The sequence below is a fragment of the Macaca mulatta genome, chromosome 7, assembly GCF_049350105.2.
Source record: "Macaca mulatta isolate MMU2019108-1 chromosome 7, T2T-MMU8v2.0, whole genome shotgun sequence".
Taxonomy (NCBI): Eukaryota; Metazoa; Chordata; class Mammalia; order Primates; family Cercopithecidae; genus Macaca; species Macaca mulatta.
In genome coordinates, this window is record NC_133412.1 from 128,825,662 (window position 1) to 128,841,528 (window position 15,867).

Genomic DNA, 15,867 nt, shown 5'->3' on the forward strand with positions numbered 1-15,867 from the left:
TACCATTTTAATGACAGCCATATTGTTTCCTTTTATTTGAAGTGTTTGAATGTTTAGAGTCCCAAACTTAAATTACCCTAATCATGATAGAGCAAATAAGCACATTTTAGTGATATTGACACTTCCCACAACCATAGCCCTCAGCAACATCAATAGCCAGATCTGAAGAGAAGATCTGAAGTTTGAGAGCCGCACTTTAAAAGCTTCATTAACTACAGAGCAGAATCAAGTTGAAATTCATTAAGTGTTAAGGCTTGATATCTTTACTTCCTTGAGAGATCATGTGATGATTTCACCTGGCTTCTTGGTGTGTCTGATGAGATCGTATTTTACATGCCTTTATGGAAGTGGCTGAGGGATTCGAGGTTACAAATTCCAAATGAAATCTGGAAGGGAGTTCACCAGCTGCTGAATTATAAGGTGAGTGATAGGACTTGGGATTGAGGCTACTTTCTATGCCATAACTTAAATAAAAGAAAAAAAACTCTTTTCCCAAAGCGGTTGTAGATTGAGGGTGGCCTAATTAGGCCCGGGAGGGACGGAGCTGAATGAGATGACGTGTAATTTGATGTCTTAGACATTGTAAATGTTGAAATATTTTGCAGTTTGCAAAAAATTTTTAGGTGTTATTCATAGTCCTGGCCTTTGGCTCCCCCCAGGGCCCGTTCTACACAGGTCTTAGGGTCTACGGGCTCAGCTGCTCTACACTGGCCTTCGCATCTACAAGTGTGGCTGGCCACCAGCTGGCCACCTTCTAATCCTCAGTTCTTTAGTAACTGTACACCAGGGTTTTTCTGGAAATTAAGACCAGTAAGCTCACCAGCCTCGTATTACTGCCATCCTTGGTTACCACCCCCAATTTAAAGGCCCCCTGAGCCAGTTATAAATTTATTGCTTCTCAGCTGCAAACCTACTTTTCATTGTTTGTCCTAAAATGGAGCTGGGTCCTTTAAACATTTCTCCTTTGGAGCAGATGCACTTATGTTAAGCTTTGTCAGTAGAAGTTGTTGGAGGGACATGGAAGGAAAAGGACCTTCTCTTCCTGGTTCTGGTGTTTTCTATCTGCTTACTGCTCCTATGGTATGGCTGCCAAGAACATGTGTGTGTGTGTGTGTGTATGTATATGTGTGTGTGTGTATATATATATATATGGACTTACAGGGTTATTCACCTGTAGTGAGTTTTACCAACCACCACAGGAAGAATCTTGTAGATACCGTAGTGGCTGGCTTCCCCCACTAGGCCTGCCAGCCTAGGGGGAGTTTTCTAGTGTGATAGGCAGAGTAATGGCCCCAGATATGTTCATGTCCTGATCTCTAGAAGATATGATTAGGTTTTGTTACATGGCAAAGAGTTTGTTACATGGCAAAGGTTACAGATGGAATTCAAGTTGCTCGTCAACTGACCTAAAGATGAGGGATGATTTTGGATATCTGGCTGGGCCCTATGTAATCACAAGGGTCCTTTAAATGTGGAAGATGGAGACAGAACATTCAGTCAGGTAATGAGAAGTGACCATGGAAGCGACTTTGGAGTGCTGCAGTGTGAGGACTCATCCTGCCACTGCTGATTTTGAAGATGAACGGGGGCCATGAGGCAAGGACTAGGCTTTCTGGAAGCTGAAAAGGACAAGGAAGAGGGTTCTTCCCTAGAGTCTCCAAAAGGAACCCAGCCCTGACAGCTGGGTTGGGACTTGTGTTCAACTTCTGACTTCCAGGATTGTAAGAGAATAAATCTGTGTTGGTTTAGATTTGTGGTCATTTGTTATAGCACCCACAAGAAACTGATAGCACCACTTTTGGCTGTGGCTTCCTGCCCGTCTGCACCCTGGGTGGGAGTTTTGTACTTGTCCAACAGTGGAACAGCTCTCACCCAGGGCAACCCAGCTAGCTTCTCTGCCACTCCTGGGCTGCAGCCATGCCTTCTCCATGAGGTTTGAGCCTCCCCTTCCAAGTTTGTCTTTTCCTGCAAACTCTTCCTCAGCCCCAGAGTATTTTTTTTTTTTTTTTTTTTTTTTTTTTTTTGAGACAGAGTCTCGCTTTGTTGCCCAGGCTGGAGTGCAATGGCATGATCTTAGCTCACTGCAATCTCTGCCTCCCGGGTTCAAGCGATTCTCATGCCTCAGCCTCCCAAGTAGCTGAGATTACAGGTACCTGCCTTCACGCCCAGCTAATTTTTGTATATTTAGTAGGGACAGAGTTTCACCATGTTGGCCAGGCTGGTCTTGAACTCCTGACCTCAAATGATCTGCCTGCCTCGGCCTCCCAAAGTGCTGGCATTACACGCATGAGCCACCGCACCCGGCCCAGGGTATTCTTTAGTGCTGTTTTTACCCATATGTAGGTCATCTCCTGTGGCAATGAATAACTATATTAAACTTTTTCTGTTTGAGTTTTGTGGGGTTTGTCTCCATATTGGACCTTGACTGATGCACTCTTCAATCAAATATCCTCCCCCAGCTTCTCATCCCCACGCTGCCTCATGCTTCCTCACTTCTGACCCAACATCTTGTTTTCTTTTCACCTGGGCCATCCACTCCTCCTTTTGATAACCCTTTCCTTTGGAAAACTGATACCCCTCCCCTATTCTTTAAAATAAAATTCTGCTCCCCTGAGCCTCACGCTATCTAGAAACAGTGCTCTCCCCTTTGCTGTCACCCATTCACCCCTTGGTCACTTCTCCCCATGTGTTAGAAACTGGCATCTGCCTTCCAGCTTCCTCTCCAGTGCAAATTCCACAGTCGTTGCAGGTGATTTGACTGACTGTGGATCTAACCCAGCGCTCTAGGCTCACAATTCTTAGACCTTGACTCATGTATAGTTTCTCACAACTGATGAAGCGAATTACCACTAGTGGCTTAAAGCAACACAAATTTTTTCTTTTACAGTTCTGGAAGCCAAAGTCCAAAGTAAGTCGCATGGGCTAAAGTCAAGATGTCATCAGGATTGGTTCCTCTGGCAGCTCCAGCGGGGAGTCTCTTCCCTGACATTCTCTAGCTTCTGGAGGCCCCCTGCATTCCTGGGTTTGTCGGCCCTTCCTCACAACACTCCAGCCTCTTGCTTTGTCATCACGTTCCCCTTGACCTTTGTATTGGTCTGGATTCTCCAGAGAAACAGAAGCAATAGGAAAGACATCTATGTATAAAGGGATTTAATATAAGGAATAGACTCACAAGCTTATGAAGGGTGAGAAGCCGCATGGTCTGTGTTTGGCAAGCTGGAGACCCAGGGCAGCCGACAGTAGTTTCAGTCTGAGTTCGAAGGCCTGAGAACCAGGAGAGCTTATGGTATAATTTTCAGCCAGAATATGAGCATGAAGACAGGAGAAAGTTGATGTCCCAGCTTGAAGACAGGCAGAGAGTGAATTCTCTCTTACTGAGACTTTTGTTCTATTCAGGCCTTCAATGAATTGGGTGAGGCCAGCTCACACCGGGGAGGGCAATCTGCTTTACTCAGTCTACAGATCCTTATGTTAATTTCATATAGAAACAGCCTCACAGACACACCCAGAATAATGTTTAACCAAATGGGTTAACTGGGTACTCCATAGCCCAGTCAGGTTGACTCATAAACATGATCTTGACCTATTGCATTAAACATAAAAGGCTTCTTGCCTCCCTCATATGAGGACCCTTGTGATTATATTTAGGGCCTATCGGGTAATCCAGGCTAATTGTCCCTTCTCAAAGTCCTTAATCACATTTCCCCTTGCCTGGCAACATAACACATTCACAGGTTCTGGGGATTAGGATGTGGCTATCTCTTGGGGGACCATTATTCAGACTATTGCAACTCGAAAGACCTTCATCTTTTTCATGCTTAAGACCACAGCTTGAACCTTGCTATTGTTCTCCAGTGTTCTACCCTCTGATACAACCTCTCACCATTCCAGATTTCTTAGCTGCTAAATTCCATTGTTCCTGTCGTTTGCCCTCATGGAGGTGTTAGCCCCTTGACAGCTTTAAAAATTGTTTTAAATAATATATATTTATTTATCTGTAATTCATTATAGACATGTCTTTTGTCAATATATTACATTCTTTTACCCTCTTGTCCCTCACACATGCTTTGCAAAGAGCTCCAAATCTGTGTATTAATATATCAAAGTGGACGCTCACATGTATAGAGACGAAATTGCAAAGTGGGGTGTGATTCCGAAACATGCAGGACTCTGAAAATGGAAGATGGAGAAATGATGTTGCTACTCCTAATTCCTGTATCCATGATCATATAAATGGGAGTTAGAAATTAGGAGAGAAGGGAATTTTTCAGAGATTGCTGTTATTGTACTGTGAGTCCCACTGCCGTCAAGAGTCAGGAATGGGGGAACCCTTCATCTAAAGAGGGAGGACCTTCCACGAGACCAACCTGGCAGTTTGTTATGCATCCTCTGCATTTGGAAAACAGAGTAGACTGGGGTCTGACTCCGTCCCAGAAAATACAAAGGTCAAGACATGGCTACTTTGATGGCAAAATAAGGGAGTGGTGGCTATGCTGGATGGCCTGCATTTCCCAAATTTTTCAGAACAAAGGGTGTGTAGATGTCTGCCATGGACCAGACATGAGTCATGTTAGAGAGAAAGCCAGTGGGATTGTCTTGGCATCTATCCAGTAGGGCCATCTGGAGGAAGAAGAGACCTCATCAGACAAAAGGCAAAGAAGCCACTAGACACCTATGAACTGAGGAAGAAGTCAGCGACTAGTTGGAATAGCATGTTCTTGCTCTCAAGGGAGTTGCAGGTGCGAGATCATTAAGCGTGGAAATGAAGGACCTGAAGTTGACAGAATCACACCAGGACACCAGGGAGCTCAGGTCCCAGAGTCACTGCCTGGAGGAAAGCTGAGCAGGGCAGTGCCCACAGCACAATTTGCATGGGTGAGAAATGATCTTCTATTCTGTTTACCCACTAGGGCTTATTAGTTAACACTGCATTTTATAGCCTTGTTGCATGTTCCCACAAACAGCATACCCATTGTACCTCAGAGGGTTGTGAGAAAAATGGGATGGCCTGTGGAGGGCCTGGTGCGTGTTGGGCCCTCAGCAAGTGTTCGTCTCCCTCCTTCCCTGTGAGCACACGCCAAGGGCCAGCCTGTGTTCCGAGGCGTGTCTGTAGCAGGGAGCTGGCCCTTGTTGCCAGAAAGCCAGTTTAGGTCCTTTGAACACCGTCTCCTGATTGTTGGTTTGTCTTTCTTATTCTTTCTAATTTGGGTTCCAATATTAGGATTATGTATAGATGTCAATAGAAAGTAGCACTTTGGTTGATATTGAGCCCTATCTGGATTAAGCCAGTTCCTTCTCGGCTTCACTTCTAGGGTGGTTTTTGTTTGTTTGCGTTCTTGCTTGCTTTTTGGCTAGGAAGAAAGGCACTTGCCTAAAAATATGGGGATGCTACAGCATATCTACGGAGGATTTGTGATTTTTGTTCATTCAACAAGTTTTTATTGTACATCTTCTAGGAACCAAGCAGAAGTTCTGGGGCTAGAACCACAGCAAAGAACAATAGAGACATACTGGTGCTTCCATAAAGCTCAGGACAGCCGTGGGGATGACAAAGACAGAAAACCAAGCAGGAAGGGCACTGAGCCTAGGCTAAGGAGGGCTCCTAGAAGGACACAATGTCTAAGCTAAGGCCTGAAGCAGTACAGGGAAAGAAGAGAATGGAGGGTGCTGGAGAGCAGAGAGGGAGCAGGGGATGGAGCAGGAAGTACAGGAGAGGACAATGGAATAACGTTGCACGTGTTTCCATCTTTGTCCAAATAGTTCTGCCTTCCTGTTGTTGAACAGGTGCATGGTAATGATAATATGAAAATTCTATACATAGAATTCACTCTCAAAGCATTTCTGAATGAGAACTAGCACATTGATAATGGCATTCATTTATGGGTTATGATATGGTTTGGTTGTGTCCCCACCAAATCTCAACTTGAATTGTATCTCCCAGAATTCCCACGTGTTGTGGGAGGGATCCAGGGGGAGGTAATTCAATCATGGGGGTCGGTCTTTCCTGTGCTGTTCTCATGATAGTGAATAAGCCTCACAAGATCTGATGGGTTTATCAGGGGTTTCCGCTTTGGCTTCTTGCTCATTTTCTCTTTCCGCCGACATGTAAGGAGTGCCTTTTACTTCCTGCCATGATTCTGAGGCCTCCCCAGCTATGTGGAAGTGTAAGTCCAATTAAACCTTTTTTGTTCCCAGTTTCAGATATGTCTTTATCAGCAGTGTGAACATGAACTAATACAGGTTATGAATTAGAAATCAAGATTTGGCTTAAGCATCACATCTGCTTTGAAACTTTCCTGCCCATGTGTGGTCTGGCTATCTAAATGTCACATCACACCTCCTTCTCCCTTACTGCCTGTCTACCAGAGGGGCTGAAAACCAAATATTCACTTTTCCAACTTCCCTTGCAGCTAAAAGTGGCCATGTAAACTAGATCTGGGCTGTGACCACTAAATAAAAGTCTGCAAGGGAGGCTTCTGGAAAAGCAAAAGTTCTCTTGGAGTTTTTTTTTTTTTTTTTTTTTTTTTTAAGAACATATGAGCTGATCCAGCCCTTTTTCCTTTTCTCCTTTTCTTGCCTTGAACATAGACATGATGGCTGGTGATGCAGCAGCCATCTTGTGACCAAGAAGAAAGGCCAAAAGAATTGCAGGAGAATTGGCCCTAAAATCAATGAAACTCTCACCCACCCCTTTAACCTCTTGTCTGCAGACTTCTAGGTATGTAAAAACAAAACAAAACAACAACAAAAAAACAAAATAAAAACCTAAGACTAAGTACCATTGATTTTATTTAAATCACTCTAGTGAACTGTAGGCAAAATAAGTCCTATTACATCAAACTGGGCAGAATCTGGTAGTCCTTCCTCTGAGTTCCCATCTCACATGTTGCATAGGTCTACATTCAATTACCATTGAGTGTTTGTTATTTTTGTTATTTGTTAACTTTCATCTTCTTTCATCTGACTTTCCCAATACTGTAAGTTCCTTGGAGTCACGGACTGACTTTGGTGACCCCAAATCTACTACTATGCCTGGCAATGTTAGCTGCTTACTGATGCTTTGTGATACTTAGTAATGCTTAGTGAACAAGTGAATGGCTGACCGAATGTGGTTATGTGGAGGGTGATGTGGGGGAGGAGTCGTCATTAGTGGCAGTGAGATCAATGAAGAGATTTTAGCAGTGAGAATCCAGGGAAGAGGTGATGAGAGCCCAAGCTGTAAAAAAGCAGGCCCATCTCAGGACAGAGAAAGGGATGGGTTCGGGAGTTATTTAGGAGACAGAAGAGAGAGGACCTGGTAGCGCTGAGGGTAAGAGTGAAAGAGAAGAGGGGCTCAAGGATGGCTGGAAGATCCTTAATGTGTGGTGGATTTGGGCATGCACCAGTCCTGGGATCTTGGACAAGCTCTTCAAACATGTTGCTGCCTTTGTCACCTCATCTGGAAAACAAGGATAACAGTAATGTGCACTGTGGGAAATAAATGACTTAGTGTGTGTAAATTGCTCATATCGGTGCCTGGCACAGAGTAAGTGTTCAGGCTGTGTTTTCAGTTACCATCATCATCATCACCGATATGGGGGCAGGATAGCAGGAAAGTGGGGAGACTGTTGAGAAAGAAGGGTGAGAGTGAGCAGGAAGGGGCACTCGGGAGGAATGGAGAGGAAGAGGTAGGTTGGTAGCAGTGACTTTAGGATGCTAAACACTTCCTCTCTCTTCCTTGGAAAGAAAGATTTCATTTAAAGTGGGACTGCAAGTTGTTTAATGAGCTCAAAAGGAATGGGATTAGGGACAGCCTGCTTTTATTCAAGGCGTGTGTCAACGGGTTATGCTGCTTTGATTATTGTTTTAAACATGTCCCAGGAGGCTTGGGGTGAGAAAAGAAGGGTTGAGGATGCTCATTTTTAATATGAAGAGTTGTAAGCTATTCTGGGCACAGTAGGAGTCTCAAGAGGGTTGTACCTAACAGATTTCTGCAACAATTAATGAAGCCCAACAGCAAGAATATCATAAGAGGCACAGTATGAGGGCCATTAGCCTCGAGGCAGTGGAGGATCCTGCATGATTAGGCAGGAGGAAATGGTAGGGCAGAAACCACACTCAAAATACTGCAGCCGGGAGCCATGTACGAGCTTCCATGGGAACAGTGAGCTCCCACTTATGACGTGCCTAACAGGGTCCAGTATTTTACACGTTACTTTCATCCTCTTGATTTCCCTGCAAGAGTGGGCTAATATGCCCATTTTAAGAATGAGGAAACCAAGGATTGAAGAGATTAAGCAACATTTCCATGATCCACAAACCCAGAAGAGGTAGGACTAGGATTCAAGTCAGACCTGGCTACCAAAATGTGGCTATTTCCTTCTCACCGTGTTGTGCCGCAGGACACCATATGCAGGAGATTTTATTTGGTGAATTTTTGTCTCTGTATTACAGGAGGTGTTTTTCAGCTCATACTCAGTCTGAAGTTTACTTGCCACTGGCAAGAGCAGAGTATAAACACTAAATCACAGGCTGAGGATGGAGGGCCCAGCGGGAGACATGGCTGCAATGCAGGGAGGAAAACCTCACACTGCATGTAATGGTTACTTTTTTTTTTTTTTTTTTTTTTGAGACAGAGTCTTGCTGCTCCATCGCCCAGGCTGGAGTGCAGTGGAGCTATCTCCACTCACTGTAAGCTCCGCCTCCCAGGTTCAGGCCATTCTCCTGCCTCAGTCTCCCGAGTAGCTGGGACTACAGGCGCCCACCACCACGCCCGGCTAATTTTTTGTATTTTTAGTAGAGACGGGGTTTCACCGTGTTGGCCAGGATGGTCTCGATCTCCTGACCTCGTGATCCACTCGCCTTGGCCTCCCAAAGTGCTGGGATTACAGGCGTGAGCCACTGCGCCTGGCCGTTATGGTTAATTTCATGTGTCAACCTGGTGCCCAGCTATTTGGTCAGACATTATTCTGGGTGTTTCTGCGAGGGTACTTTGGGATGAGATTAACATTGAAATCTGTAGACTGAGTAAAGCAGATTGCCTTCCCTAGTGTAGATGGGCCTCATTCAATCAGCTGAAGGCCTGAGTAGAACAAATACTCTGACCCTCCCCTGAGTTTTTCTGAAGGAAGTCAGACCCTCCTGCCTGATTTCCTTCAAACCAGGATAGTTTTTTTTCCTGCCTGCACGACTTGAACAGAAGCATTGGCTCTTCCTGGGCCTCCAGCTTGCCAACTCTCCCTGCAGACCTTGGGACTTACTAGCTTCCGTAATTGCATAAGCCAATTCCTTATAATAAATCACTTATAATAGAACCTGTCTACCCTCTTGGTTCTATTTCTCTGGGGAACCCTGATGATACACTGCAGTACCTTATGTGTATATGCCAACAAGTTGTGGTAAAACAAGAAAGTGCCTTTCCCTTCAAAATGGAAACTTTTTATAGAAATATGTGGACTTGGAGCAGATATTAGTTATCCCTTGCATTTAGTGTTATGGACCCTGGTTCAAGGAAAGGAACAAGTCAGGGGGCAAGGCGTTGATGAACAGGGCAGTTGACAGCTCTTTTCCTTAGGCCCTAGAACTACTACCACCAGACTTCCATCACAGCCCCTGTGAATGCTCTGTTGACCACGCTGGTGTCTGATGACCAGTCTGGAAGCTCTGCCTTGCTCCTCGTCCTGGCATGAAGATAGATGGGGAGAGGGCACATGTTGCTTGGAACAGAATCTGCAGAAAATGCAAAACCAAAGAAAAGAAAGACATTTCCTTTAACCATATCTGGCTAAAGCTGTTCAATTCCAACAAGGAGAATTTGGAAATTAATATGAGTCTATCCCAGTATGGATTATTTATCTTTTATTGTATATAATTATGATTGATAACTGTAATGATAGTAACATAGTAATAACAGTGGTGAGCATGAATTGAATAATTGCAATGTTTTAGCTGCTATGCTAAGCACTTTCAGAATATCATCTCATTAAACCTTCCACTAAATGAAGTAGATTCCATTATTATCCCATTGTACAGATGAGAAAACTGAGACCCAAAGGGATTCATTGACTTGCCCAAGATCGTACAGCTCCTAAGTGGCTTAATCAAGGCGTCACCCAGGTAATGTGACACTGGAACCTCTGTGCTCTCAACCTCATTCCCTAGAGTGAATGTGGTCATTCTTACCTGGTTCTTTGTGCTGGCTTCATAAAGTTAAAGAACCCTCTTCAGTTCTTGAATAAGGTAGCCCTCAACTGACAACTGCAGTCAAGATTTGGGTGTCCAGACTGGACTGAGGAGGTGCACAGCTTGCCTATTAAATGCTGCCTTAGCCAAGCTTGTCCCAGCTAGGTGAGCCATCTTTTCAGGTGACAGTTCCCACTCACAGTAACATTTGCTGCTTCTTAGGATGTCAGCATTGTAATCAAACCACCTTTAAGTAGATAGCCTTTTGTTCCAAATTCTTGTTCTGGTCCTCAAGCTGTGTAGTCATCAGTAACGGACCTAAACTTTTACAGCCCCAATCTTTGTATCTGTCCAGCAAGGATTCTAACACCTTCTCATAGATCATTGTGAGGACTAGTGGATAAACGTGGGTCAAGCATCTTACACTGCCTGGCATGTAGACGGTACTCAATGAATGTTCATCTCCCAGAGCAACAGCTATATTTTCTTGGTCTTATACCCCTCACCCACCAACACCTAAGACTTGGAGACATCTTAGGGTTTTTTTCAATGTGCATGAATAGAATCCTTCAATCAGACATTGTTAAACACAAATATGGTGGTGCAAATATGATGCTAAGCACCGTGAATTAGGCCTCTGGTTCCCAATTGTCCCGGTTTCCTGAGGTGGGGTCAGCATGGCAAGTCCCTGGTTTGTTACAGTTTGTCCACCCTTGGTGTGGGCTCACAGGGAAGGGTGGAAGCTTTGAAGAAACTGAGACTTGGATGGAGTCTGCTGTGTGCACTTTAGGGACTGGAGTATGAGTTCTCCAAGCTCATTGCAGAGAGGCATGCACGGGCTTGATTGTGTGGGCTGGTAGCTCACATCCCAGGGCATAACTTTTGAGAAAGACCTTCCTAGTATGCAGGAAAAAGAATGATAGATTTCTGTCACTTGGAGGGGGCAAGGATGGTGTTTTCTTCAGCAGTAGGAAGGAAGCATCAGGATAAAGAAGTTTCTGTAGTTCCTGGATGTCATTTTACTTTCTCTCCTGCTTGTTATTTCACAAGGCCTCACGGGACGTGGCAGACTCTTGACTCCTCCATGAAGTGGAGACAGGCCAGCACCTGCGATGAGGGCTGCCTCGATGACTTGTGGTTGTGTCAGAGGTGTTTGCTCAAGAATAAGCTGTTTGCTCTTCATCCTGACATCTGCTAAGCCCAGGTGCTGGAGCTATTTTTGGTAGCTGACTTCAGGAATGACTTTTCGCTATCCCCAAGCAGATCTCATAAACCCATAATCGCTGAACCTCTGTGTGTGTGCGCGCGCGCTCGGGTGCACGTGTGCTTCATAAGCTTGCTCACTGATAATAAACCAGATTTAGAGTCTTAAAAAGCTCCCTGTCTGATTTTCCACACTTTCTTATGACCACTAGTTCCTCTTTAACCACCAGGGGATAGTCTTTGAGGAAGAGAATTGTTCTGAGCAATGCCTGGTCTAATGTGCTCTTCTGGTTGCACTTGGCTCTCAGGGTTCCTAGGGTGGACAGGCAGACTTTACAGGATCTGAAGGAGCATCCGGAAAGGACATCCTGCAGTTTTGCACTTCTTGTCATGCCAAGGTTCTTCTGCTTCAGAAATGAACCCTAAGACAGGTCATAAGCCAGGCCAAGGAGGGAAAAATAACTGGAAAATGAGGAGAATTGAGAAAGAGAAAGTAGATTTTTTTTTTTTTTATTCTGAGACAGGATCTTGCTCTGTCACCCAGGCTGGAGTGCAGGGGTGTGATCATGGTTCACTGCAGACTTGAACTCCTGGCCTTAAGCAATCCTCCTGCCTCAGCCTCCCAAAGCACTGGGATTATAGGCACAAGCTCCTGCATCTGGCTGAAAGTAGATTTAAGTAGTTAAAGTACATGTTTTTCAGTTAGATACAAGGAAGAATTGTCTCCCAGCAGGCTGAGAAATCATAAAAGTGATCCTAAGGAAGTGAAAGGACACTTCTAACAGATGCCATTTAAAGCAGCAGCAGCAGCAGCAACAACAACAACCATGATCTTTTAAAAGGTCTTACCTCACACCAGGCACCGTGCTCAAGCCAGTACTGAATGATTCATTTAGTGGTTATTGTGTCTCTATGATATATGCCGTCTCAACCCCATTTTACGCATATGGAAATGGAGGCTCGTGGTTTAAGCCAGTGGCTCGAAATCACAAAGGGGTGCGTGGTGGCACCAGGCTTCAAATGTAGGTCTAACTCCAAATCCCTAGGTTGTTTTCTTTCTCCGATTTTGATTAATAGGCTCCAAAGCAATGTCAGTGTGAGATGATGTGGAGGTGGAATCCATATTGCCTATTTTACAGAGTAGTTATCCAGATACATGAGATTGCCTGTGTGAAAGCATTTTGAGGAGCGTGCAATACTGTTCAAGTGTAAAGAGGCATCATCATCAGCATTGTCATCATTGTCATCACCATCATCAGGGTCACTTAATTCCTCCAACTCTGCCAATGGATTCTTATGGCATTTCACATATCCAAGCACTAGGGGGAGGCAATAGACAATGCATATAAGCAAACTTAGTTTTGGAAGGAAAGTGTATTTTTCTTGTAAGTGATGCTCAGAGATTTAAAATAAATAAGCACAGGTTTGTATTAGGGACTGGCAGCCATTCCCATCAAAGTCTGATTTTGTTGAAGTGTTTCCCTGAAGGCACCTTCATCTATCACAAATACTTACGAATAGGAGGTATTGCCCAACAAAGTCCTGACATCGACTTTTGTTTCATTGTTCTTGCTTCTTGCCTTCTTTCCCCGCTGTGATTCTGCCTGTGATCACTTCTGCTCTCGTTGAGGTGCAGTTTTTCCTTTATTCTCCCCATTCCATTTTACTATGGACCGTGTTTGTTGGTCACCTGAGGCAGAGCCAGTAAAGCATGTTCTCGATCTCTCCTGTCCCTTCATGGTGCTGCCCTGGGGTACCTTTGGCTGCCACAGAATCTCTTCCTCAGTCTGGGCGTTCCTGAGGTGACCTTCTTGGCTGTTGTATGAAGACTATTCTGACTCTTTGTACATCGTTCTCATCCACACTTTTCTTACTATGGTGATGTTGACTTCTCTTTCCATCCTTCTAGAATTCCACATCTGCCTTCATTTCCTTCCTGCTAGGTGGAGAGGATGTTGGACTAGGAGTTCAGGTCCTGTGAATACTACTTACTAGCTAGTTGGCCTTGAGACACAGGAGGACCCCACTGAGCCTTTGTTTCAGGGATAATTATAACTTCCATGTCTACTTCCCAGGTAAAGGACTATTTATTTTGTAGCCTAAATTAATCGGCTTAGGCTCTTCACGTAGAGTTATCTAAATAGTCCACCTTCTTTTCCATTTCGAATATTTCTGTGGGTCAGTCCCAAGGCCCTCATAAAGAAGCCCTCTCTGGGAGTGTGTGCACTGTTCCACCAGGTGCAAGTGATCTGCCAGCCAAGGTAGATTCTGCTGTGGCTTCCCTGGAAACCAAAGCTATTAGGGGTTGTGTCTGAGCTCATTAGGGCGGCTATGACTGATTATCATAGACTAGATATGGTTTATAAACAACAGAAGTGTATTTCTCACAGCTCGGGGGTCTAGAAGTCTGAGGTCAGAGTGCAGCATGGCCAGGTTCTGGCAAGGCCAGGCCCTCTCCTGGGTTGCAGGCTGCTCACTTCTCTTTGGATCTTCCCACGGGAGGAAGAGAGCAAGAGTGAGAATGAGAACGAGAGGGATAACTCTCTGGATCCCTTTTATAAAGGCGTTAATCCCATTCAATCCACCCACATGACCTATTAACAACCCAAAGGCCCCACCTCCTAGTACCATCACATAGGGGATTAGGATTTCAGTGTATGAATTTTAGGGACACAAACATTCATTCCATAACAAGCTCTGTTGCCAAAGGGAAGTGCAGCTCTCTCCCCTGTGTGTTGCCTTCTGCAAGAAGGGTCCCAAAGCGGTGTTGCTTGAACCTCCATAAGCTAGAGTTCCTATTCCTCTCAGTTACCTCTCTCTCACCTACAGGCCTGGCTGGAGGTGGATTCCTGTAGTACCGCCCATACTTTCATTTTAAATAACGTCTATTCTCCTTTAACAACCGAGGACAAATACATTGTGCTCAACTCCCTCTTTCCTTAGGATGAGTCCTACCTTCCTTCCGCCCTCTGAAAATAGACTATTTGCTAGGCATGCCTTAATATTTTAAAGCCCATCAGGTGAAGAATCTTGAGTTCTTCCCAGACTTTCCATGCATGTTTCCTGTTGTCAGGCCTGTCCCTGTGGCTCCTGAATATATTGAAGTCCCAGTGGTGGACAACAGAGAGCTCTGACTGAAGACAAGAGCTCTGTTTTAGTTAAAAAAAGTTTCATTGTCATCAGAACTATCCCTCTTTTGTCTTGTCCTTCATGGCTCTTCTTCCTTCTTCAGCATTTCAACCTTGATTTCTTTCTTTCATCTTAAATATCACCATAAGGTGTTTAAAACTGAAGGTGTGTCAAAATGACAAAGGATTTGCTTCAAGGGGCTCCCCTGGACAAATTTTGGACAACCTGAGAATCAAAATTAGTAATAACAGTTATGAGTAATAACTCATTGCTATAAATAGCTCATTGCTATAAATATCCATCTATATTTATACTAAATAAAAGGGGAGGGTAGAAGGGAAAGCCTTTCTTTATAGAAGAATGCCAATTAATAAAAATGAATGATAGAATTACAAAAGCACCATTTTCAACCACCATGGTGATTGAAATAATTTTCATTATAATATTATTACAATTATTTTTATTAATTTTTATATTATTTTAATTATTACATAGTAATTCAGGCAAGAATTATTAGTGGTTTCTAAAACCATTGGCTGAGCCGTTGTTGGGGAAGAGGATGTTCACAGTCTCAAAGTATCGTCACATAGATTACTTACTAATTACAAAGGGAAAAGGGAACTTTTATGGTGGAGAAATTTGGCAGACACCGCTATAACTAAGTGATCAAACTTAACATCAATAATAGACAAATCATCATTATGGCCTTTGGTGTGACATATGAGGACACAACACCACCTGCATAGAATTCCTGCCAAAAATGTTGAATTTGAATCTAATCAAGAAGAAACAACCAAATAAACCCAAATTGAAGGACATTCTGCAAAACAACTGGCCTGGATTCTTCAAATAGTCAGTGTCATAAAAGACAAAAAGTCTGGGAACTATTCCAGATTAAAAGAAACTAACAAGACATTCAACTAACTGCAATGTGTAATCGATGATTGGATTTTGGATACTGGAGGAAAATTGGACTCTAAAGAATATTATTAGCACAAGTAAGAAAATTTAAATGTAGACTACAATAGTATTACATCAATGTTATAAATGTAATCTGGTTAATAAAGAAACAGTTAAAATTAAATTTAATATTCATTATTTATGCACATGTGTCTCAAATAATCTCTGTGTTGTTTTAAAAAATCTCTATATCTTATGGGCTGGTCCTTACTCACTCCTTCTCTAATCTTCTCTCTCAATTTTCTTTCCTTTACTTTTCTGTTAGAGGGAACTAACACAAAAATAAGGGAACGTAACCAAGAAATGGCCGTTTGAAGGGTACCATTATTAACTGGTGTTTCCCTTTGGGACAATTGTGGTATAGACAAAGCCTTTCATGGCCAGAGCCACTTCTGTTTTTGTTGAACAAGGGCT